At 44.2% G+C, this 27,217-nt stretch overlaps 1 protein-coding gene across 3 annotated transcripts in view; it reads right to left on the bottom strand.

The window, feature by feature from the left end:
• LOC144608514 (disabled homolog 2-interacting protein-like) overlaps window positions 1-27,217 on the bottom strand; it is a 588,412-nt gene that overhangs the window by 442,071 nt on the left and 119,124 nt on the right. The window contains exon 1 of one of the 3 annotated variants that reach the window (XM_078426377.1): window positions 17,443-17,474. The exons of the other annotated variants lie outside the window; for them this stretch is intronic. The gene's annotated coding sequence lies outside the window, so the exon portion shown is untranslated. Of the gene's footprint in view, window positions 1-17,442; window positions 17,475-27,217 lie in introns of those variants that run through there. 3 annotated transcript variants of the gene reach the window in all.

Below are 27,217 nucleotides of genomic sequence, written 5' to 3'. Positions count from 1 at the left end.
TGACAGGTATCACTCTCACTAATTTGATTTGAGTTTTTTTTTAAAGAGGTGACAAATAAGACTGATGAAGGCAGCTTTGTGAATGTTGTATACATGGATTTTAGTAAGGGCTTTGATAATATCCCTCATGGAAGGCTGGTCCGGAAGATTATGTACAGGATTCACAATACCTTAGAGTCAGAGTCATACAGCGTGGAAACAGGCCTTTTAGCCCAATTTTCCAGTGCTAACCAATATGCTCCATAGTTCCATCGGCCTGCATTTGCCCATATCCCTCTAAACCTATTTTATCCATGAACCTATCCAAATGTTTTCTTTAAATGGTATGATTGTACCTGCCTCAACTATCTCTTCCAACAGCTCGTTCTATAATCCTACCAACCTTTGCGTTAAAAAAAGTTTTCCCTCAGGTTCGTACTAAATCCATCCCCCTCACCTTAAACCCATGTGCTCTGGTTCTTGATTCTCCTACTCTGGGTAAAGGACTGCACATTTACCCTATTTATTTCTCTCATGATCTTATACACAGGCTGAGCCTGTCGATGGCAATGGAGGAGGCCCTGTAGCTCCAGACTTGATCGGGGGCGCTCCAGTACATCCAGCATGTGGTCCGCACCTGAGGGTTTTTTATTTAAATGGCACCAAAATAATGGCGACTTTTGCAAGTGCAAGCTATGCAAAAATAATTGCACTGTGCAGTGCATACGTGACAATCAAGTACTATTGAATCATGTTGAATACCTCTATAAGATCACCCCTCATCCTCCAGCACTCCAAGGAATAAAGTTCTCATCTGCACAACTTCTCCCAACAGTTCAGGCCCGCGAATTCTGGCAACATTCTTTAAAAATCTTCTTTCACCAGCTACTGCACATTCTTGTAAATCTTCCCAGCTAAACATCATCTTTGCTATAACAAGCCAGCACAGAGGCACAGCAGTAGAGGTACTACTGCCTTACAGAGCCAGAGACCTGGGTGTGATCCGGACTGCAGGTACTGTCTGTACAGAGTTTGTACGTTCTCCGCGGGTGCTGCGGTTTCCTCCCACACTCCAAAGACAGGTTTGTAGGTTAATTTGCTTCAGAAAAACTTGTAAATGTCCCTAGTGTGTAGGACAGTGCTAGTGTGTGGGGATCGCTGGTCAGCGCGGACTCCGCGTGCCTAGTGTGTGGGGATCGCTGGTCAGCGCGGACTCCGTGTGCCTATGTCAAGTCAAGTCAAGTCAATTTTATTTGTATAGCACATTTAAAAACAACCCACGTTGACCAAAGTGCTGCACATCTGATTAGGAAAAAAAAAAAGAAACATACAGTGGCAGGCAGCCAAACACAACGGCGCGGCCATCTTGAACAAAATGTTTAACTAAAGCAGAATGGTGTCCCGCTGGTTAGCGCGGACTCTGTGTGCCTAGTGTGTGGGGATCGCTGGTTAGCGCGGACTCTGTGTGCCTAGTGTGTGGGGATCGCTGGTCACGCGGACTCCGTGTGCCTAGGGGCCCATTTCCTCGCAGTATCTCGAAACTAGACAGGATGACCAAAACTGAACACAATACTCTAAATGTGGCCTCATCAATGTCTTGTACCACAATAACGTGACCTCCCAACATCTTTACTCAATACTCTGACTGATGAAGGCCAATCTGCTGAAAGCCTCGACTATCCCATCTACTTGTGTCACCACTTAATTATGTACCTGTACTCCTAGATCTCTCTGCTTGACAACACTCCCCAGAGGCTTGCCATTCACTGCGTAAGTTCTGCCCTAGTTTGACTTCCCAAAATGCATCACCTCACATTCGTTTTCTGTACTAAACTCCATTAGCCATTCCTCAGACCACCTGTCTGAGATCCTGTTGCAATTTCTGACAACCACTTCACTATCTACAATATCACCCACTTTAGTGTCATCTGCAAACTTACTAATCGTACCTTGTACATTCTCATCAAAATCATTGCTGCAGATAAAAAACAGCAATGGGCCCAGCACTGAACGTTGAGGCACACCACTAGTCACAGGCCTCTAGTCTGAAAAACAACCTTTACCACAAAGTTGGTAAAGAATGTGTACGGTATGATTGCCTTCATTGCTTGGGGCATTGAATATAAGAGTCAGGAAGTCATGATACAGTTCCATAAGATGATGGTTAGGCTGCATTTGGAGTATTGCATGCAGTTCTGGTCACCCCATCACAGGAAAGAGGTGGAGGCTTTGGAGGGTGCAGAGGTGGTTTACCAGAATGCTGCCTGGATTAGTATGTTTGAGGTACAATTAGAGGTTGGATAGACTTGGATTGTTTTCTCTAGAACATCAGAAGTGGAGGGGAGACTTGATAGAAGCGTATAAAGTAATGAGAAGTCTTGATAGGGTAGTCAGAACCTTTTCCCCCTGGGTGGAACTACCCAACACTAGAGGACATAGCTACAAAGGTGAGAGGGAGAAAGATTCATGGCGATGTGTGTGGCGGCACGGTAACGCAGCGGTAAAGTTGCTGCTTTACAGCGAATGCAGCGCCGGAGACACAGGTTCGATCCTGACTACGGGTGCTGCACTGTAAGGAGTTTGTACGTTCTCCCCGTGACCTGCGTGGGTTTTCTCCGAGATCTTCGGTTTCCTCCCACACTCCAAAGACGTACAGGTATGTAGGTTAATTGGCTGGGTAAATGTAAAAATTGTCCCTAGTGGGTGTAGGATAGTGTTAATGTACGGGGATCACTGGGCGGCACGGACTTGGAGGGCCGAAAAGGCCTGTTTCCGGCTGTAGATATATGATATGATATGAAAGTTTATGTTTAAAACATAGAGTGGAGGGAGCTTGGAACACATTGCCAGGGGTGGTGGTGGAGGCAGGTGCAATAGTGGTTAGTGCATTCACCTTAAGTGGGCCATTGGAGAACTCAGGCTGAGTTCTGCAGCAAGACTGGAAGCAATGTATGTTCCAATGTTCAGTTAGAAGGGGGATACTGTTGTATCCACCATGAGATCACTGGCCAATCAAACATCTCACATCTCTGCCAAAAACGACTGACCGATTGAGCAGCATGTCTTTCACTGTCAATATGTTGGATTTATCATGGGGGGGGGGGGGGAGGAAATATTTCTCAACTTTGGAAATATTCAAATGTTGGAAATCTGCAATAAATATTCAACAGCTGAGGCACTAGTTGTGGAGAAAGAATCAGATATCAGACCACGTTGAGTTTGGGGAACTCTATTTAGTCATCTAAAATGTGGAAAGTAATTTTTCAAATGGGAGAAAAATTCAAAGAAAACAGTGCCATTCCCTTGAAGCAAAAGGAAAATATTTAATGCAAATTACACTTTCCACATTTTCTAACTTATCAAAATCTTTTTGTTTCAAAGAATGGACAGAGATCATTTAAAGAAAGAAATTGAATTAATTTACAACATTTTATAATATTAGGATGTCCTCAGAATATATGGGACCATTTACACTTAAAACCAGGAAATCTAGGAACATTGGAGCAACCAGGAAATATTGCAACACTGGTAAGAAGTGCTGCAATATATACAGGTTACATTTTCTAGAGTATTGGCATATTCTCAAGCACCCCATACTAATAACCAATATTCAAAACAAGAATATATGCCGCTGTTTTACAAGTGGATTAGGAATCTAGAAATAAAGTGCCTGTACCAAAGTCAGAAAATTACAAACCTTAAACCTAATCTCAGGGTCTGCGTGATTATAAACTCCTTTAAATTTAACTCTCGCAATGATCTCATCTGAACCTGTTAAGCGGATTACTGCCTTGCAGTAACTCCCAACTATCTATTATTCTATATTTAACTTGACTTTAGTAAGAGTGGTGTTTAACAAAAAGACTTTCACCAACAAAATATGCAGTTAGATTAAAGCCAACTGTATTCATACAGCTTTTAATGATATCAATATGGAACCGTTCAATATTCCAGCCAGCTTTACCCCAAGTTTTTTTATTTTTTTATTTTTACCATAACATAGAAAGAGACGATTTGACTCAAAGTGTCTATGCAAACTCTCAGAGAATCTCCATCAGCCCCATTAGGGTAGCACATTCATACAGCTAGTGCAGCTATTTTTCTTCCAAATGCCAAACATGTTGGTTGATTGTTTAATTGTCCGAATGTGCATTGCACATCGTTGTTAGTTAATTGGTAGAATCTGGGACTTTAGAAAATCATCAAAAAATAAAATGGATTACTGCAAATGGATACTTGATAGCCAGTGCAGACTAACTGGGTAAAGAAACTATTTCTGTGCTGCATAACTCTTCCCCAAACAATTTCCCCATAAGCTGTTTTTATGTACCTATCAAAACCCATACGTACAGCACCCGAGGTCAGGATCAAACCTGCAGCAGCACCACCTGTTGTACTACCATGTTGACTAAATTTAATAAAGTTCTGTTTACGAATATTTCAAGGCAATCGTGTAAATAATTCATGATAATAATACCCAAATCAATGTCATTTGGAAACCATTTAATTTCTACCTTGAATGCATGAGATAAATTCTCTTATGGCATTTTATTCAAAATTTAGTGGAAAGATTGCAACTTCAAAATATGGTTAACATTTCAGGTGAATGACCTTTCATAAAAATTCAATACAGAATTCTTCAAATTCTGATAAATCACATTCTTTATTGATATTCCTGCTACAAACCACCTATCAATTACTTTTGCCCAGTAATTTTTCCTTCGCCATTAATGCATCCTAACTTATGATTTGCAAAGCATCACACTTGTCACCCTCTAAATGCCCCTCTTAAAAATTCATCCCGACAACAATCCTTGCTTCAACTATCACAGATATTACTTTGATTATCCATTCACCACATCACCAACAACGCCCTCCCCAAAAGAAATTATTTGCAACTTAAAACTAACTTCTCTCTTGCCCAGTTCTGTTGACAGGTCTTTGACCAAAACATTAACTCTGCTTCTTGTTTCATTAATGCTGCTTAACCTGCTGAGCATTTCCAGCATTCTCTATTTTTGTTGTAAAAACTGTTGAACTGTTCATTGAACTGTTCTAGTGCGATAGAAGAAAAAAAGCCAACCACAAACAAGCAGAGTTGGACAGGCTCTTGGTTTTAAATAAACCCTTCAAATTCACGAGCTGAATTTTGTCAAACTAGTGTACTTTGTCGTTTTATGTGTTTCCATGCAGTATTTAGCGATATCAAACTATTGGATAATACCCAACTGATTTAGAAACTTCTCCGAGTAATCATACAAGAAAACTGCACAGAATCTTGTTGACTTATCTTCCCCAATGCAATCTTATACTCAGAGTAGGGGAATCAAAAAACAGAGGACATAGGTTGGAGGTGAAAGGGGAAAGTTTTAATAGGGGCAACTTTTTCCTCTCAGAGGGTGTATTGAAAGCTGCCAGCGGTAATCATCTTGTAGCAATCTTGAATTATTTTGTAGGTTGCTTCACCCTTGATATTGCCCTGTGCAAATGCAATACGAGTATATTGGAATAGTAAAATACTGCAGATGCAAGAAATGGAAATACTAAATCAGAACATAATTATGGAGTCAGAAAGAGATAACATTTCAGTTGAGGACTTTTTAAAATCGGAAACATTCTGATTATAGAACAACCATTAAATAAATGTACCACTCACATAACCCCTCAGCACTGTGATGTGATGCCATGAAATCTGCAGATGAAGTCATACAGCACAGAAACCAGACCTTCGACTCAACTCATCCATGGTGCCCCACCTAAGTTAGTCCCATTTCCTGTGTTTGGTCCAAATCCCACTAAACTTTTCTTCTCCATGTAGCTGTCCAAGTGTCTTTCAAATGCCGTTACATAATAACTGCCTCGACCACCTCCTCTGGCAGCTCATTCCATGTATCTACCACCCTCCAAGTGCAGCTCATTCCATGTATCTACCACCCTCCAAGTGAATATACGTTGCCCCTCAGATTCCTATTAAAATGTGCACCTCACCTGAAACCTATGTCTTCTGTTTTTGATTTCTCTACCCTGGATAAAAGACTGTGCATTGGGGAAGACAAAGTGAAAAAAATGATGGGCCATTTTCTTGTATGACTACTTGGAGAAATTTCTAAATCAGTTTAGTATTATCCTTTGAAAACCTTAAATGCTGCATGTATACAAAAAAAAATGACAAAGCTAAAATAGGAAATTATAATTTCTATGCATGCACATGCTGACAACCCAAACCACTTTCCTATCTAAAACCAGCACAATCGCAAAATTCCTTCAGCAAGTTTCCATCTGCACATTTGAGAAAGAGTAGGCTATCTAAGTTATGTGGAGGAAAAGAAGGGCCCTTAGAGTTTATGTTCGACAACAGGCAGAAAAACACAGCTCAACAACATTCAAACAGATTAATGTGGATACAAAGAACTGCAGAATCTGGTTTACGGAAAAAGATAAACTGCTGGAGAAAGTCAGCAGGTCAGGAAGCATCTCTAAAGAACATGGATAGAAGAAAAGTACCAACTTGAAAAGACACCTATCCATGGTCTTCAGATATGCTGCCTGACCCATTGAGTTACACCAGTGCTTTGTCAATAGACAATAGACAATAGGTGCAGGAGTAGGCCACTCGGCCCCTCGAGCCAGCACCGCCATTCAATGTGATCATGGCTGATCATTCCCAATCAGTACCCCGTTCCTGCCTTCTCCCCATACCCCCTGACTCCGCTATCATTAAGAGCTCTATCTAGCTCTCTCTTGAAAGCATCTAGAGAATTGGCCTCCACTGCCTTCTGAGGAAGAGAATTCCACAGATTTACAACTCTCTGACTGAAAAAGTTCTAAATGGCCTACCCCTTATTCTTAAACTGTGGCCCCTGGTTCTGGACTTCCCCCAAAATTGGGAACATGTTTCCTGCCTCTAACGTGTCCAACCCCTTAATAATCTTATATGTTTCAATAAGATCCCCTCACACCCTTCTAAATTCCAGTGCATACAAGCCTAGTCGCTCCAGTCTTTCAACATACGACAGTCCTGCCATTCCGGGAATTAACCCAGTGAACCTACGCTGCACGCCCTCAATAGCAAGAATGTCTTTCCTCAAATTTGGAGACCAAAATTGCACACAGTACTCCAGGTGCAGTCCCACTAGGGCCTGTACAATTGCAGAAGGACCTCTTTGCTCCTATACTCAATCTCCTCTTGTCATGAAGACCAACATGCCATTAGCTTTCTTCACTGCCTGCTGTACCTGCATGCTAACTTTATGTGCCTGATGAACAAGGACACCCAGATCTCTTTGTACTTCCACATTTCCTAACGACACCATTCAGATAATAATCTGCCTTCCTGTTCTTACCACCAAAGTGGATAACCTCACATTTATCCACATTAAACTGCATCTGCCATGCATCTGCCCACTCACACAACCTGTCCAAGTCAACCTGCAACCTCATAGCATCCTCCTCAGTTCACACTGCCACCCAGCTTTGTGTCATCTGCAAATTTGCTAATGTTACTTTTAATCCCTTCATCTAAGTCATTAATGTATATTGTAAATAGCTGCGGTCCCAGCACCGAGCCTTGCGGTATCCCACTAGTCACTGCCTGCCATTCTGAAAGGGACCCGTTAATCCCTACTCTTTGTTTCCTGCCTGCCAACCAATTTTCTATCCATGTCAGCACCCTACCCCTAATTCCATGTGCTCTAATTTTGCCCACTAATCTCCTATGTGGGACCTTATCAAAGGCTTTCTGAAAGTCCAGGTACACTACATCCACTGGCTCTCCTTTGTCCATTTTCCTAGTTACATCCTCAAAAAATTCCAGAAGATTAGTCAAGCATGATTTCCCCTTCGTAAATCCATGCTGACTCGGAACGATCCTGTTACTGCTATCCACATGTTCTGCAATTTCTTCTTTTATAACTGACTCCAGCATTGAGGATGTCAGGCTAACTGGTCTATAATTTCCCGTTTTCTCACTCCCTCCTTTCTTAAAAAGTGGGATAACATTAGCTACCCTCCAATCCACAGGAACTGATCCTGAATCTATAGAACATTGGAAAATGATCACAAATGTGTCCATGATTTCTAGAGCCACTTCCTTAAGTACCCTGGGATGCAGACCATCAGGCCCTGGGGATTTATCAGCCTTCAGTCTCATCAGTCTACCCAATACCATTTCCTGCCTAATGTGAATTTCCTTCAGTTCCTCCATTACCCTAGGACCTCTGTCCACTAGTACATCTGGGAGATTGTTTGTGTCTTCCTTAGTGAAGACAGATCCAAAGTACCTGTTCAACTCGTCTGCCATTTCCTTGTTCCCCATAATAAATTCACCTGATTCTGTCTTCAAGGGACCCACATTTGTCTTAACTATTTTTTTCCTCTTCATATACCTAAAGCTTTTACAATCTTCCTTTATATTCTTTGCTAGCTTACCTTCGTACCTTATCTTTTCTCCCCGTATTGCCTTTTTAGTTATCTTCTGTTGCTCTTTAAAAGAGTCCCAATCCTCTGGCTTTCCACTCATCACTCATCCTCAAACCGTTTAAACCCGTCCATTCCAATGATTTGGCCCCATCAACCACCCAAAACATTCATGTTCACCACCGCTGACTAGCATACTGCAGCCTTGTGCAACAACTACAAAATGCATTGCATTCTATACAAATTAGTCATCACTTTTGAATCTCTTACCTTTGTTGACTAGTTTCTACTCCATGCCATTTCAAGATTGGCAGACTTGTTTGTGTCATTCCTTGCTTCATTCTTTCACCTCTCTGGTCTAATATTCAAGTTTCTATTGTTTGGTATTTTCACAGGATTTCTGTGCAACTAATCCTCTTCCTACTGTACCATCGGGAATCTATCATCTTGAATTGCTTCATTGACAAAAAATACATCCACAAAATTTTCCTCCATCCTCAGTTTTAATCACCTTACCTCATCAATTACAAACTGCTGACTGTTAGGAGGTTGCAGGGTGACCTGGATAGGTTGAGTGAGTGGGCAGATGTGTGGCAGATGCAGTATAATATAGATAAATGTGAAGTTATCCACTTTGGCGGAAAAAACAAGGAGGCAGATTATTATCTCAATGGTTCGGCAGCATCTCGGGAGAGAAGGAATGGGTGACGTTTCTGGTCGAGACCCTTCTTCAGACTGATGTCAGGGGGGCGGGACAAAGGAAGGATATAGGTGGAGACAGGAAGATAGAGGGAGATCTGGGAAGGAGGAGGGGAAGGGAGGGATAGAGGAACTATCTAAAGTTGGAGAAGTCGATGTTCATACCACTGGGCTGCAAACTGCCCAGGCGAAATATGAGGTGCTGTTCCTCCAATTTCCGGTGGGCCTCACTATGGCACTGGAGGAGGCCCATGACAGAAAGGTCAGACTGGGAATGGGAGGGGGAGTTCAAGTGCTCGGCCACCGGGAGACCAGTTTGATTAATGCGGACCGAGCGCAGGTGTTCAGCAAAGCGATCGCCGAGCCTGCGCTTGGTTTCGCCAATGTAAATGAGTTGACATCTAGAGCAGCGGATGCAATAGATGAGGTTGGAGGAGGTGCAGGTGAACCTTTGTCTCACCTGGAAAGACTGTTTGGGTCCTTGGATGGAGTTGAGGGGGGAGGTAAAGGGACAAGTGTTGCATCCCGTGCGGTTGCAGGGGAAAGTGCCCGGGGTTGGGGTGGTTTGGGTAGGAAGGGACGAGTGGACCAGGGAGTTACGGAGGGAACGGTCTCTGCGGAACGCAGAGAGGGGAGGGGAAGATATGGCCAGTGGTGGGGTCCCGTTGTAGGTGATGGAAATGTCGGTGGATGATATGTTGGATCCGCTGGCTGGTGGGGTGGAAGGTGAGAACGAGGGGGATTCTGTCCTTGTTGCGAGTGGGGGGAGGGGGAGCAAGAGCGGAGCTGCGGGATGTAGAAGAGACCCTAGTGAGAGCCTCATCTATAATGGAGGAGGGGAAGCCCCGTTTCCTGAAGAACGAGGACATCTCGGAAGCCCTAGTGTGAAACACCTCATCCCGGGCGCAGATGCGGCATAGACGTAGGAATTGGGAGTAGGGGATAGACTTTTTGCAGGGGACCGGGTGGGAAGAAGTGTAGTCCAGATAGCTGTGTGAGTCAGTGGGTTTATAGTAAATGTCCGTCACTAGTCTGTCTCCTGTGATGGAGATGGTGAGGTCCAGAAACGGGAGGGAGATGTCAGAGATAGTCCAGGTAGCCCAGGCTCGGCGATCGCTTCGCTGAACACCTGCATTCGGTCCGCATTAACCAAACTGATCTCCCGGTGGCCGAGCACTTCAACTCCCCCTCCCATTCCCAGTCTGACCTTTCTGTCATGGGCCTCCTCCAGTGCCATAGTGAGGCCCACCGGAAATTGGAGGAACAGCACCTCATATTTCGCCTGGGCAGTTTGCAGCCCAGTGGTATGACCATCGACTTATCCAACTTTAGATAGTTCCTCTGTCGCTCCCTTCCCCTCCTCCTTCCCAGATCTCCCTCTATCTTCCTGTCTCCACCTATATCCTTCCTTTGTCCCGCCCCCCTGACATCAGTCTGAAGAAGGGTCTCGACCCGAAACGTCACCCATTCCTTCTCTCCCGAGATGCTGCCTGACCTGCTGAGTTACTCCAGCATTTTGTGAATAAATCGATTTGTACCAGCATCTGGTGTTATTTTCTTATATTATCTCAATGGTGTTAGGTTAGGTAAGGGGGAGGTGCAGCAAGACCTGGGTGTCCTTGTACACCAGTCACTGAAAGTTGGCGTGCAGTTACAGCATGCAGTGAAGAACGCTAATGGCATGTTGGCCATCATAACGAGAGGATTTCAGTATAGGAGTAAAGAGGTTCTTCTGCAGTTGTATCGGGCCCTGGTGAGACCACATCTGGAGTGTTGTGTACAGTTTTGGTCTCCTAATTTGAGGAAGGACATCCTTGTAATTGAGGCAGTGCAGCGTAGGTTCACGAGATTCATCCGCTGGGCGGCGTGAGGAAGGCGCAGAGCCAGCCGGGGAGAGGAGGGGGGACGGGGCGGCCTCCACCAACGCCCGGCCTCACCGCCGCTGCTGCCTTTGCCCTTGGCCCACCTCAGGCTCACGGTTACCCGGTCATGTCCAGGCCCAGTCCCAGGCTCCGGCTGCTTGCCCTGGGACCAGGCCTGTCTCTCCCACCGCTACGAAGCTGGCTAAACCCGCCCCCAAGAGACAAGCAGCTGAGCCCTGCTCGTACCAGAGGGCCGCGGAGGAGAGCGAGGAGAGAGCAGAGGCCGGCGCCAGGTCACAGCCCTGACCACGGCAAAAATACTGTGCAAGTTCTGAACCGGGCAAAGTAAACCAAACTGCATCGCTGACAATGGCGTCTGGAATCAGTCTGAGCAAAGCAGGACGTGGATCTTGATTTTTTATGCAGAAAAGATATTAATTAAAATAATGGAGATATATATGGATTTTTTTTTCCTACAAAAGATACGAATTTAATAATAAAAGTTTAAAAATCTGGAAAAAAACATTGGTGGAGCGGGAGGGCGTGGCCGCTGGCTGGGTGAGGTCATGTGGGGCGCAGGGCGGTGACGTCACCTTGTCCCGTATCTGGGAGTAAGATAGTTGGCAACCCTCCCGACCCAACTCCTGTACTTTGCATATTTTTGGTCAAAGGGCTTCTGTAGTTGATTGCTGAAAAATAAATTGATTTAGATAAAAATAATGAATGGTTCCCTAAATGTTTTGATACCAATATTACTGTCAAAGATTTTCATGCTCCTTGTAATCCTCCCAGAAAAAAAAGTTCAATGCTGCATGCAATTGACAAAGGGATCATATAGTTTTTTTGCTTGCCTATATCATCTCAACACCCTAATGAAATTACATCTTAAAATCATTCTCATTGCTCGATTACTAACAGCAGTTCAAACACACAGATTTGGCCAACTTTCTTTGCAAGACCCACCTAAACTAAACAATAAGCCCATACTAGACAATTAAAACTATAATTAAATGTTTATACCAATGCCACAACTTGAGAGTTCGAACAGCTAATTCAGGAAAGCCACAAAGTTTCTATGCTTAAAAAACATCCATCCATCAGAGCTTTATGAAACATTTTCTTCATAAAATTACAAGTGGAAACATAAATAAATCATATGGAAGCAATTAAACCATTCCTGCACTTCTGGTATTCCCTTGCAAGCATAAACGCATGATCTGAATACTTAAAATAATCATTGGTGTCATGGATAATCTGGGTGTGGACCGTGAGAACTCTGTACAAGAATAAAGCTGAATACACCAGACTGCTTGTCTGTGTCCAAGTTCCTACTGTCAAATATCATATGTTTTAAACTATTACTTTACTTTGTATTTACTTGTAAACTTTATGATACCTTTCAAGCCCACCTCTGATGCTGTCACATCTTGTATGATTGAAGTCTATCCCCCCCCCACCCCTCATTCGACTCATCCCATTACCAGTCTTTGACACACCAGAGACAAAGTCATACAGCTCTTCAGCCTACCTTGCCCCTGCCAAGTTAAAATTCGGGGTTTGTCCAATCTGCCTGCATTCGGCACATATCCCTCTAAACCCTTATCTATATTTCTGCCCAAAATATCCTTTGAAAGTTGTAATTGTATCTGCTTCTATAGCTTCTGAATGGAAAAATTGTCCCTGAAGTCCCTCTTAAATATTTCTCCTCTCACCTTAAGCTGACTTTATCCATTAACTCTTTTTCTCACTCAATCCCAGGGAGGTTTTTCCTTCTCAACAATGAGATCTCAAGATCTCACCATTGTTGAACTCTCTTCAGGGCTCTATCATATCCTGTTCAAGTCCTGCCCTGGGTTGGCATACCAAAGTGCAAAGCCTCATACTTGTCAGAGCTAAATTCTATTTGCCATTCCTTGGCCCTACTTCCCAACTGATCAAGATCCTGTTGTAAACTTAGATAGCCTTCCTCATTGTCCACTATACCACCAATTTTGGTTTCATCTGCAAATTTTTCCAACAATGGTAAGCACACTGTCATCCTACTGGTTAATGTATATAACAAACAACAGTGGTCGCAGCACAGACATCAGTGGCACTCCATGGTCACTTCCAATCAGAAAAACAACCCTCCACAACTACCCTTTGATTCCTTTGTCCAAGCCAATTTTGAATACAATTTGCTAGCTCATCTTGAATTCCATACAATCTAATCTTCCAGACTAGCTTCCCATATGGGGGGCTTGTTAAAGTCCATATAAACAATATCCACTGCCGTGCCCTCAATTCCCTTGGTCACCTCTTCAAAAAAAACTATTACGTTTGTAAGACATGATTTTCCATGCACAAAACCATGCTGACTATCCCTAATCAGTCTGTGCCTATCCAAATGCTGGTAGATCATGTTCCTGAAAATCTGCCCTGACTACTTCCCCACCCCTGATATCAGGTTCCCTTTTCTTAAATGATAATTCGTGTTCATGCCATTCTTAAATAACACACCAACATTAGCCACTCCCCAATCTTCCAGAACTTCATATGTTGCTGATGATGATCCAACCATTTCTGCAAGGACCTCCACAATTTCTTCCAAAGCTTTCCACAAGGTCCTGTAGATTTATCCAATTTAAGGCACTTAAAAATTACCTACACCTCCTCTTTAGTAATTTGTACATGATCTAAGACATCACAACTTGTATGCCTCAATTCTTTAGCTTCCATGATCTCAGAAAAAAACCAGATGAGAAGTATTGATGTAATATATACCCATCTTTTGTGACTGTACAAGACAGCCATGCTAATCTTTCCCTAGCCTCCCTTTTACTCCTAATTTATCAATAGAATTTCTCAGAATTTTCCTTTACATTGCCTAATAGATTTCATGTCCTCTTTTTGCCATCCTATCCTACTCCAATGCCATGCCTGGATAAAACACTGTATTCATTCACATCCAGATAGTCGGCAGTAAAGTTTTTTTTCCTGCATTTGAGCTACCTCTAATATTCTCATTTTATCTCGCTTGTTCTATACAACTTTTTCCAAAGCTTTCCACAAGGTCCTGTAGATTTATCCAATTTAAGGCACTTAAAAATTACCTACACCTCCTGTTAAATCGTTTCCCCTTCACCTTGAACCTAGGTTCTCTGGTCCTCGATTCACCTACTCTGGGCAAGAGACTCTGTGCATCTACCCGATCTATTCCTCTCATGATCTTATACACCTCTATGAGATCACCCCTCATCCTGCTGCACTCCAATGAATAGAGTCCCAGCCTACTCAACCTCTACCTAATGCTCAGATCCTCTAGTCCTGGCAATATTCTCATAAATCTGCTCTGTACCCTTTCCAGCTTGACAACATCTTGAACACAAGAACAACTAAACAAGATAGTCTAAATGCGGCCTGACCAACGTCTTATACAACTGCACAACACAACGACCTCCCAACTTCTATACTCAATACTCTGACTGATGAAAGCCAACGTGCCAAAGGCCTTTTTGACCACCTGATCCACCTTCAAGGAACCGTGCACCTGCACTCCTAGATCCCTCTGCTCTACAACATTCCCCAGAGCCCTACCCTTCACTGTGCAGTTCCTGCCCATACTAGACTTCTCAAAATGCAACACCTCACATTTCTCTGTATTAAATTCCATCAACCATTCCTCAGCCCATCTGGTCAATTGATCAAGATCCTGCTGCAATCTTTCACAACCATCTTCACTATGTGCAAAACCACCCAATTTTGTATAAGACAATCTTATAATAGCAATACAAGCCTGAGGCCAGGGTGGCCTACTTACATGTCTAATTCATATCTTTGTATGAGCTTGCTACGAAGTCAGATGCTTGTTGAATCACACCACCCACACAGAAAAGTGCAAAGTGTTGAACATGTTTTAGTTACAATAGAGTATCCAGCATGAGTCACTGCTTTTGATAGAGGCAAGGAAGACATTGGAAGCAAATGTGAGTGGTGTGTGTGTGTGGGGGGGGGGGGGGGGGAGGGATGGATATTGAATAAGACAAAACTAAATTTCATATGCATTTACAACATTGACACAGTGGAATCATGTGTTACTGCTGCATATTATGTTCAATCTACATGCAAAATCAGATGGAAGGCAATGTGAGAAGATTTTCCACCAGCACATTTTATGACATATTCAACGAGTATTAAGCAACAACTAATACTTTCTCAATGGTTTTGATGCTCCAAATCAAAAGCAAACCATGTTTCCATTTTAATTCATCATTACTATAATCACAAAGTAATTTCTCCAGTTATAAAAAAGGTATTCAAGTGCAGATGTTAAAATGCAAAGCATTTGTAGCTGGGTGATTAACTAAAAATGTTACAGATTCAGAAAATTTTAAATTAAGGATCGATCAACTTTGAAAGCTTGATATGCTCATAATAGTGCATTACCATAATCGCAACTTCCTAAAAATCTTGGGTAGACACAAAATGCTGGAGTAACTCAGCGGGTCCGGTAGTATCTCTGGAAAGAAGGAATGGGTGATGTTTCGGGTCGAGACCCTTCTGCAGACTGATGTCAGGGGAGGGGGCGAGACAAAGATAGGATGTAGTCGGAGACAGGAAGACACGTGGGAGAACTGGGAAAGAGGAGGGCATTGAGAGGGAAAGCAGGGACTACCTGAAGTTAGGGAAGTCAATGTTGAGGTAAACTACCCAAGCGAAATATGAGGTGCTGTTCCTCCACTTTGTGCCGGGCCTCACTGTGACCATGGAGGAGGCCCGGGACAGAAAGGTCAGATTGGGAGTGGGAGGGGCAGTTGAAGTGCAGAGCCAACGGGAAATCAGGTGGTTACGGCGGACTGAGCGGAGGTGTTCAGCGAAACGATCGCCGAGCCTGCGCTTGGTCTTGTCGATGTAGAGGGGTTGACATCTGGAACAGCGGATACAGTGGATGAGGTTGGAGGAGGTGCAGGTGCACCTCTGCCTCACCTGGAAAGAATGTTTAGGTCCTTAGATGGAGTCGAGGGGGGAGGTAAAGGGACAGGTGTTGCATCTCTTGCGGTTGCAGGGGAAAGTACCTGGGGAGGGGGTGGTTTGGGTGGGAAGGGACGAGTGGACCAGGGAGTTTCAGGGGGAATGGTCTATGCGGAAAGCAGAATGAGGTGGAGATGGGAAGATGTGGCCAGTGGTGGAATCCCGTTGGAGGTGGCGGAAATGTTGGGAGGATAATATGTTGTATGCGACGGCTGATGGGGTGGAAGGTGAGGACAAGGGGGACTCTGTCCTTGTTATGGATTGGGGAGGGGGAGCAAGAGCAGAGCAGCGGGATATTGAGGAGACCCTAGTAGTGACTCATCTATAAATGAAGAGGGGAACCCCCGTTTCCTAAAGAATGAGGATATCTCCGATGCCCTTGTATGGAACACCTCATCCTGGGCGCAGATGCAGCGTAGACGGAGGAATCGGTAGTAGGGGATAGAGTTTTTACAGGAAACAGGGTGGGAAGAAGTGTAGTCAAGATAGCTATGGGAGTCAGTAGGTTTGTAGTAGATGTTAGTCACAAGTCTGTCTCCTGTGATGGAGATGGTGAGATCCAAAAACAGTAGGGAGATGTCGGAGATGGTCCTAGTAAATTTAAGAGCAGGATGGAAATTAGTAGTGAAATTGATGAAGTCAGTGAGTTCTGCATGGGTAGGGTACATCTATGCCGTCGTCAATGTAGCGGAGGTAGAGTTCGAGGATAGGGCCAGTGTACGCCTGGAACAGGGATTGTTTGACGTACCCTACAAAGAGGCAGGCATAGCTAGGGCCCATGCGAGTGCCCATAGCTATGCCTTGGATTTGGAGGAAGTGGGAGTGCGAGCAAGTTTACGATCCTTTGTGGAGTCCAGGTGCGAGCAAGTTTGCGATCCTGAAAATTCCTAAAAATCTTATCCAGTTTACAGTTATAGTATGCATAGTGTTAGGCCACACGGCTATTCAGCAACGCATGAAAGTTTGCAAATGCAAGTGTGAATATTGAAATTAAGATGTGAAAAAAATCAGACTTTTTTGTCTACTTCCAAATTATGCCACCAATACTTAAGGAATAACAGTTATAAGGAATAACAATTATAACAGTTATTTCCAGCCCTTTGAAAATCAACATATTTATATGACTACAAAACCACAGTGAAATCTGGTATATCTTAATTCTGATTACACGGAAATATCTGTATAAGTAGTAACTCTAGAATTTTTCACAGTTAGCCCCAAACAAAATGTGAGGCTTATGTAAGCAATCTTAGAGAATTGTTCCATCATTTACAAATAAATAAATCCAAAATTATACCAAATTTTCTGAAATAAAATGTCTCAAGTAATTTCATACAGATAGATAAAAAAACTAGAAGCAGTACAACCGTTTTACAAATCAGCAAGTAATTGCTGAAGGAACAAGCACTCTCTCACATACTCTGAATATGAGAGTTCATGTTTTATTTTAAGATACTTGTCTGAACTAATACCCTACCTTTAACTGATTAACCAGGCATGAACCAGTGCCGAAGAACGTTGGAGTTCCTTTCTCATATCAGAGGCCAAAAGCAACAAGTTGTCATCCTTTCGCAATTTCTTTCATTCAATTTCATTTAAAACGTTGTAGAATTCCAAGTAACATATAAATTGATGACAGAAAAAGGAACAGATAAAACTTAAGAAATGCAAAGTTTACAAACACCCAAGTTAAACCAGAAGTGGCTGCCTGGTCTTTCGCCTGAAGCCTGCACAGCCAGCTGCACACTGGCTGCAACCCCCTACAGCAGATGGTGTTCACACATTCTCTACAAGCTGAATTCCTCCGTGGCAGCCAATCATCAAGGGTTTTTCAGGACTCTGCACTCAATAGCCTAGCGTCTTACAGACAACGCTACAGCTTTTACCATAACAAGATGAATAAGCTGTCGACAATGGGATAGCATGCAGACCAGCAGCTATTCCAGACAAAAGTGAGACAAGCTTTTAAAATGGAGTCCATATAATAGAATAAACACCTGCCCAAGGAATAATTACACACAAAAAAAACCTTCATCTGAACTTCAAAACATTTTAATCAAGCAATGCACTCCTGTTTAATTTTTTTTGGGAAAAAAAATAAGATTCTGAAAATGTGGTAAAAATCTGCTGTAAAACAAATCCAAAACGGAAACTGAAAGATGCCTCGAGCACATTATTTTTTGTTAAAAACATGTCAAACAAGTAATTTCAACGAGATGTATCCCATACATACTGATAGTGTTAATTGGCACTATTAAGTCACAACATCCAACGTCAGAATTTGAAGTTAGTTTAGAAATAACCTTCGGATCGAAATGAGTTTTATTTATGTTTCAAAGATATCAAAAAAATTAAAAACAATGAGCTTTAATTTAAAAAAAACTAAAATGCTCATCAAAATGAAGCTAATGTTTCGTTGAAGAATTCAGGGATTAAAACTAATTTCATCTATTAAAGTAGATTTCAATATTTAATTAAAGGAAAAGCAAAAGTCCACTCAAACTTGGTATTGTCTTTAGCTAATCTTGCACATATCTTGGGAGTTTGCTGCTGCTCAGGAGTCTGCTTTGCAAAAAGATGGTTGCTGGGGGCTCTACATTCAATAAAATGTGACTTGATACATAAAATATAAAACTCCTTCCATGTACACACTTCCTACTGCTCACCAAACCTATTACACTGCCATAACAATGGCATATGGCACTTCAGCAAATTGCAAATTAGGAGCAGGTTTGCAACGCAAATCATTTCACTTAATAAACAGCAAATAGAGTGGCCGTGTGTTCCATTTCTAGTTCTCACCTGCTCCTGCAGAACTTAAAATCAGGTTATCAACTGAATTAAGTCAAAAGATCTAGGCAGTACAAAAATAAACAAAAGTAATATGAGCCAAATAGATCTTACCAATGATTTAGATATTGTTCTTTGCCATCAAGCACAATGCTCTAAACACCAGTTGTCTCTAAATATCATCATTTTCTTCAGAGTCATGCAGCATGGAAACAGGCCCTTCGGCCCAACTTGCCCACACTGACCAACATGTCCCATCTATACTAGTCCCACCTGCCTGTGTTTGGCCCATATCCCACTAAACCTATCCTAAAGTACCTGTCCAATGTTTCTTAAACTTTGTGATAGTACCTGCCTCAACTACCTCCTTCAGTAGCATGTTCCATACACCTACCACCCCTTGCATAAAAAGTTACCCCTTAAGTTTATATTCAATCTTTCCCCCCTCACCTTAAGCCTATGTCCTCTGGCTCTCGATTCCCCTGCTCTGAGCAAGAGACTCTGTGCGCTTAACCAATCTATTCCTCCCATGCTTTTGTACACCTCTATAAGATCACCTATCGTCCTCCTGCACTCCAAGGAATACAGTCCTAGCCTGATCAACGTCTCCTTATAGCTTAGGCCCTGAGTCCTGGCAACATCCTCATAAATTTTCTCCGTACCCTTTCCAGTTTGTACATCTGCACATTGCAATTCCCACCACTCAGGTTTTCAGGGACTCTTACCTTTAAATTATGATAAAAGGTCAAGTTAGTTTTTTCCAACATACTGCTTGATTTGCACAACAGGGAGAACAGGCCGTGATTTAAGACCACGCTACTGCAACTTTTTTTTAAAGATTAGAATAATTGAGAATAATTAATTTTACAAAAATATTTCAACTAAATTTTTCCATGACAAACACGTTTAAAAAACTTCATGCATAGTAACTTAAAGGGAAATATTTTTCTAATACTGATTCTTCGTGTTAGTTCTATCTGTGACGGATATGGCATTCATCTTTGTAATAGTAAAAGGAATGCTCCCAAATCTACCGCACAATTACTTTTCTTTGAAGTCTCTGAATCATAAATTTTCTGGCGGTAACCAATGCTCAGGAAATCTTAATTTGGCAATTATTTCACTAAATATGCATAAATACATCTGATACACAGTAACAAAAATCACAAGATCTTCATATTAAAAAAACTCAGATGGATGATTACCTGCTGTTATTTAATTAACATTTTTGCAGATGGATCATTGCTACCTGTACTCTCCAAGGCTGGAGCAGCAAAGATTAAGATAGCATCTTGATCTATGGTGAGTCAATAGATGTATAGTATCCGAATTAGCATAATCCAAGAAAGTCATACCGTTGATGTGACTTCCCTTGTAACTTGGGCCTGCCAAGGCACATATACTAAACTGGACTCTTAAAAAGGGCCACAAGACTGGACTATTTCTTCTTGCATCTGGCGTGCACAGCCTAAAGTTGTAGGTCAAGGGTAGACATCCGGGCCAGGGCAGCAGCAGTTGCTGGGTGGATGGCCTTGATGCCACCAGGGAAAAGCCTCAGTGAGCCGTCATTCACCATGTGTGGGATGGTCTGGTCTGGATATCCGCAGTCACAAGCAGGGATGTCTGTCATCCCCCACTTGTGCAGGTGAGGGGCTGTTTTTGCATGGAGGGTGTGGATCCTGTTCAGGGTTAGCCATTGCTTGCAATGGAGGTCAAATCGCGGTGGTTTCACTGTGGGGTCCGTGATGACCTCTCCATTGTTGGTGTTGGCATCTTTCCAGGCTCTGCTCCACTCAGTCTTGGGGGCAAACTCTTCCAGGGATTTATCTGAAGACCAGAAGGGTTTGCGGGACTTCAGGCACATGTTGGGCAGATTGTTCAAGTCGGCATGGATGGGAAGGCCAGGGTTGGCCTCGATGGTGCACCAATCTTTCAACATCCTCTTCCTTCTGCGTATGCTGGGAGGGACGATGTGAGAGAGGACAGGGAGCCACTGCAAAGGTTTTGACTTAAGTGTCCCTGTGATGACCCGCATTGCAGAGTTAAGGACAGTGTCAACTCGTTTGGTGTGGCAGCTGTTAGCCCAAGCTGTTGTGCAAAACTCGGCTGTTGAGTAGACTAGGGCTAAGCTTGCAGTATGGAGAGTGTGTGCATTGGATCCCCAGCTGTTGCCTGCAAGTTTCCTGATGATGTTGACTCTTGTTTTCAGTTTATCATACTGGTGTTCAGGTGTTCACGACAGGTGAGGGTGCGGTCCAGGGTGACTCCGAGGTACTTGGGGAATTCCTCATTCTTCACCGGCTCACCACAAAAGGACACTCGGAGCTTTGCATGGGCGAGCCGATTGCTGGGGTGAAAGGCAGTGACAGTTGTCTTAGATGGATTGGGGCGAATTCGCCAGAAGGTGAAGTACTCCTCCATCCCCTTCAAGTCTTGGGTTAGCACTCTGCTGATATCCTCAAGGGCAGCTCCCTGGTAGGCAAGGGCAAGGTCATCTGCATATGCAAACGTCCTGGACGATGTAGATGGCACGTCACTCACATAGATGTTGAAGAGTAGGGGAGCTAGGACAGAGCCCTGGGGGGGGGGGGCATCACTCAGGGTCCTGACACAGCTGGTCTGGTCCACAAGCAAGACCCTAAATCTTGCTGAGGATGGATGAGAGGGCACGCATGGTGGTTTAGTACTTCAAGATTCTGGAAGTTTTCAGCAACAGACTATGTCTCCACAAGGTGTCATAAACTGATGACAGATCGATGAGAGCAACACCAGTTTTCAGGGCACGTTGGAAGCCAGCCTCTATATTGGCTGTGAGGGCAAGGATTTGATCTGCACAGCTGCTACCAGGTCTAAAGCCAGCTTGCTCTCTGGGCAGAACAGGTTCTACCAATGGAGAAATCTTGGCAAGCAGGAGACGCTCAAACAGCTTGTAGGATGTACACAAGAGGGAGATGGGTTAGTAACTAGCTGGATCATCAGCAGATTTCCCAGGCTTGAGGATGGTGATGACCTCAGACTCTCTCCAGGCCTAAGGGATAATTCCTCTACAATGGACATGGGTGAAAAAAGCAGCCAGCCAGTTGCGTCCTTGGGGGCCAAGGTTCTTCAGAAATCCTGGGTAAATCCCGCCAACTCCTGCTGCTTTCCCAGCTTTAGTAGAGCACAGGCCTTTGTCTACATCAACTGGAGTGTATGGATTAGAAAGGCGGCTTAATGATGGTGAAGAAGAAATGCACAATCTAACAAGACTGTACCTCTTAAATAAATCTTTAATTATGGAGCAGGCCAGATAACACCTAGAGTCCAATTCCATGCAACTTGAAGCCTTCCTTGAGAAAGTGCCAGGCACAGTGCGCCAGCTGCAAACTAAAGTTGGTGTAAAATCTTGTCTGACACATCACGGTCACGGTGGCGCAGCGGTAGAGTTGCTGCCTTACAGCGAATGCAGCGCCAGAGACCCGGGTTCGATCCCGACTACGGGTGCTGTCTGTACGGAGTTTGCACGTTCTCCCCATGACCTGCGAGGGTTTTCTTCAAGATCTTCGGTTCTTCCCACACTCCAAAGACATACAGGTTTGTAGGTTAATTGGTTTAGTAAATGTGAAAATTGTAGAATAGCATTAAAGTGCGGGGATCGCTGGTCGGCGCGGACCCGGTGGGCTGAAGGGCTTGTTTCCGCGCTGTATCTCTAAACTAAATTAATTTCATTGTTTAACTGAAACTTATTTTACACAGTATTCTCAATAGATACATATTCTCAAGGAGACATTCATTTTTTATTGAAACCATGATCTGTATTTACTCAGAGGAATGACCATTTTTGCAAACACAACTTTTGTGGAGGGTATGTCTTTTAATTAAATATGAAAGTCATGTGAGATAATTGTAGTGCAGCCAGTGGTAAATACTTTCCATTGCATATGGTTACATTTAGTTTGTTCACCAGTTAAAAACTTGTATCTCCATGAATTCTTTCCCAGCAGACAAATGAGAACTGAAACACACAAGACATCTGAATTTCAATCAATTATCCCAATTTCCATCTACTTGTTAGCCTTTCATCCTCAAGAATGTATTTTTGACCTAAAAATATTCAAAGAATTAAAGTAAAACAATTTTATCTTACTTATTCACTGGAGTTTAGAGGATGAGAGGGGATCTTATAGAGACATATAAAATTATACAAGGACTGGACAAGCTAGATGCAGGAAAAATATTCCCAATGTTGGGGGAGTCCAGAACCAGGGGCCACAGTCTTTGAATAAAGGGGAGGCCATTTAAAACTGAGGTGAGAAGGAACTTTTTCACCCGGAGAGTTGTGAATTTGGGGAATTCTCTGCCACACAGGGCAGTGGAGGCTAAATCACTGGATGAATTTAAGAGAGAGTTAGATAGAGGTGTGGGGGCGAGTGGAATCAAGGGATATCGGGAGAAGTTGGGCACAGGTTACTGATTGTGGATGATTAGCCATGATCACAATGAATGGCGGTGCTGGCTCGAAGGGCCGTATGACCTCCTGCTGCACCTATTTTCTATGTTTCTATGTTTATCTTAAATCGGTGACGTCTACGCTTGGTAGGCATGGTCTTTGTGGATCTCTCCGTAGCCTGGCCTGCACCCCCGTTCTCCGTCCGTAGCCTGGCCAGCACCCCCGCTTTCCGTCCACGTTTTTGCTTCCTCTCCCTGCGCTGGCTCCGTCTCCTTCCCTCCGGTGTGGTGATCCAGGGAGCTCCGTCGGGATTTTGATGAGGATTTTATAGTACTCACAGGCCAGTCTCTCGCAGCCGTGTCCGATGTTGAGCAGCTCCTTGCGGCTCCATGTGCGATCCGCCTTCCGTGAGCTGCAGTGCCTTGGGGAGCATGCTGCCGCTGCTGCTGCGTCGGGACTCGCCGCCTCGGGCTCCGACTGGATTTCGGTGGAGGTAAGGGTCGCGGATTTTAAATTAAAATTTAGTGACCTGTTTTTCCCGCCGCGTCCAATGTTGGGCTGCTCCGTGCGGCTCCATGAGCGGTCCGCCTTGCGTGGGCTGCAGCGCTCTGGAGAGCGCGATGACGCTGTGTCCGGACGTGTTGCCGCCAGCACCGTCGAGATTTCGGTGCCGGTGCTGGATTTTCTCGTACTGGTGGTGAGTTTTAGTGCTTTCCTGAGTTTTTAAAGTTTTTTGGGTGTACTTTCCTGGGGTTTTTCGCAGCCGCGTTCGGTGCTGGGCTGCTCCGCATTTCATCGGTCTGGAGAGCGCAAAGCCGCTGCGTCTGGACGCGTCGCCATCTTATTCTGCAGTTTGTTGAATTTAGTAGGAGGCGGCTAAGGATCCAGTTTCATCATCGGTACAGTGGCGGAAAATCAACATTCCTGGGCATGCAAGATCTGTCCTGGACCCAGCTCATTAATATATATCATAAAGAAAGTCCATCAAGACCTCTATTTCTTTAGAAGATCGAGAAGATTCGGTATGTTGATGAATACTCGCTTGAACCTCTACAAGTACAGTGGAGAGCATATCAACTGGTTGCATCACAGCATGGCTGGCCAACTTGAATGCCCATCAAACAAGATGATTGTAAAAAGTGATGAACAATGCCCAGTCCATCGCAGGTACCAACCTCCCTACTATCGATATCTACTGTGTTGTTGCCTCAAAAAGGCAACCAGCATCATCAGGTACACGCACCATTTCAGTACTACGCTCTCATTTCAGTCCTAAGATATAAATTTAAAAGAAAAACAAAGTCGGGATGGTGGTATAGGAGCCTGAAACCTAACGTCCAGGTTCAGGAGCAACTCCTTCCCAATAACCATGAGGTTATTAAACACTACAACGTCCAACTAAGCTCTGAACTACATAGACTTGGGTGGGCAATGTTTTTGTCTTTGCACTTTTATTGTTTGTGTTTTATGTACTGAACTTTTTTTGTTCGTTAGTTATGGTGTTTACAGAGTACTATTTTTACATACCCAAGATAGACGCAAAAAGCTGGAGTAACTCAGTGGGTCAGGCAGCATCTCTGGAGAAAAGGAATATGTGAGGTTATCCACTTTGGCGGCAAAAACAAGGAGGCAGATTTTTATCTCAATGGTGTCAGGTTAGGTAAGGGGGAAGTGCAGCGAGACCTGGGTGTCCTTGTCCACCAGTCACTGAAAGTTGGCTTGCAGGTACAGCAGGCAGTGAAGAAAGCTAATGGCATGTTAGCCTTCATAACGAGAGGATTTCAGTATAGGAGTAAAGAGGTTCTTCTGTAGTTGTATAGGACCCTGGTAAGACCACATCTGGAGTATTGTGCACAGTTTTGGTCTCCTAATTTGAGGAAGGACATTCTTGTAATTGAGGCAGTGCAGCGTAGGTTCACGAGATTGATCACTGGGATGGCGGGACTGTCAAATGAGGAAAGATTGAAAAGACTAGGCTTGTATTCACTGGAGTTTAGAAGGATGAGAAGGGATCTTATAGAGACATATAAAATTATAAAGGAACTGGACAAGTTAGATGCAGGAAAAATGTTCCCAATGTTGGCGGAGTCCAGAACCAGGGGGGCACAGTCTTAGATTAAAGGGGAGGCCATTTAAAACAGAGGTGAGAAGGAACTTTTTCACCCAGAGAGTTGTGAATTTGTGGAATTCTCTGCCACAGAGGGCAGTGGAGGCCAAAGCACTGGATGAATGTAAGAGAGAGTTAGATAGAGCTCTGGGGGCTAGTGGAATCAAGGGATATGGGGAGAAGTTGGGCACAGGTTACTGATTGTGGATGATCAGCCATGATCACAATGAATGGCGGTGCTGGCTCGACAGGCCAAATGACCTCCTTCTGCACCTATTTTCTATGTTTTCTATGTGCCGTTTCGCGTTGAGACCCTCGTTCAGGCCAAGAGACAGGGGAGAAGGAAACGAGATATGAAGAGGTACAAAGAACAAATGAATGAGCAAGTGTGGGTTAAAACATGGTCGTAGTACCGGAGTGCAGGAGGAATGATAGACGGGGTGCAGTGAGAGGTTGTTGCAGAACTCTGAGGAAGTAGGCATACCTTGAGGAGATTTTGCAGTGGAGCAGACAAAATGTGTAGGAAGGAACTGCAGATGGATGGTGGTTTACATCAAAGATAGACAAAATGCTGCCGTAACTTAGCGGGTCAGGCAGCATCTCTGGAGAAAAGGAATAGGTGACATTTCGGGTTGAGACCCTTCTGCAGACGGAGAATCAGGGGAGAGGGAAACTAGAGGTATGAAGAGGTACAAAGAACAAATGAATGAGCGAGTCTGGTTTAAAACATGGTGGACGAGCAGGAGGAATCACAGAGCAGATACAGAAGGGTCTCGACCTGAAACCTCACCTATTCCTTTTCTACCGAGGTGCTGCCTGACCTGCTGAGTTACTCCAGCATTCTGTGCATTCAGTGTAAGCCAGCATCAGCATTTCCTTCCTACACATGTTTACAGACCAATTGTGCTACTGCAAGTAAGAATTTCATTTATCCGTTTCGGGAAATAAAACAATAAAGCACTTTTCTTGTATATTTACTTTTCTTAAATATTACACAGTATTATAGTAAACTAGATGGGCGTGGACCCGTTGGACCCAAATCTTTCGTGCGGGCCCGGCAACCCTCCGTGCAAACCTCTCCTGCGGCCAGCAGCAGGAGAGCTCTCCTTAACCCCCCCCCCCCCACCTCATTGGCTGCCACTCCAGTCACTCGTGCGGATCCCGCCCCCCTCCGAGCGGCAACCCTCCCCCAACTGCGCACACGTGGATGCGGTGGCCATCTTACGTAAGTATTAAAGTTGAAAAAGTGATCGGCAGCCATCTAATGTAAGTATTATAGTTTAAAAAGTGATTTTAAAATCTCTCCTGCGGCCCGGGAACCCTCCGTGCGAACCTCTCCCGCGGGCGCAGCGTTGAGTGCAAGCTTCGCCTGCAACCCTCACCCAACTGACGATCCATGGACCCGTTGGCGGCCGGGGAGTGTCCCCCGGGGCCGTGGGTGAGCAAGGGGGAACAGGGAAGGGGAGAGTGAGCCACTCACTTCGGCCCCGGGCGGCCAGAGCGAGCCGTGGACCCGTTGGGTGGAAATCTCTCCTGCAGCTGCAGCTTGGCGGCGATGGCCATCTTGTTTGACCCTCTGCCACCGCGCTGCACCACGGGAGAAAGGTCAGTCGCAGGCCACACCGGGACGGGCACCGGTCCTCTTGGTGGGGGGAGGAGGGCAGCGCATTTATTAAAGTTTCAGCTCGACAGCGCAGCAGCAGCTCGAATGCTCAGCATGCCCCCCCCCCCCCACCCTCATTGGCCGCCACTCCCGTCACTCTGACGGGTCCCATTGTGACGCCAAACGCGGCTGACGGCTAGAGAAAATGGAAGAGTGATTTTTTTAACTTTAAAAAGTGATTTGTGAACATATATTTTTTTGAAATTCAGCTGAAACGGTACACGATAGCGCCCACCTTACTCACCATTGTCCTGGGGTTCAAA

Source organism: Rhinoraja longicauda, chromosome 31, assembly GCF_053455715.1.
Source record: "Rhinoraja longicauda isolate Sanriku21f chromosome 31, sRhiLon1.1, whole genome shotgun sequence".
Lineage (NCBI taxonomy): Eukaryota > Metazoa > Chordata > Chondrichthyes > Rajiformes > Arhynchobatidae > Rhinoraja > Rhinoraja longicauda.
This window is presented reverse-complemented; position numbering and strand designations above follow the sequence as displayed.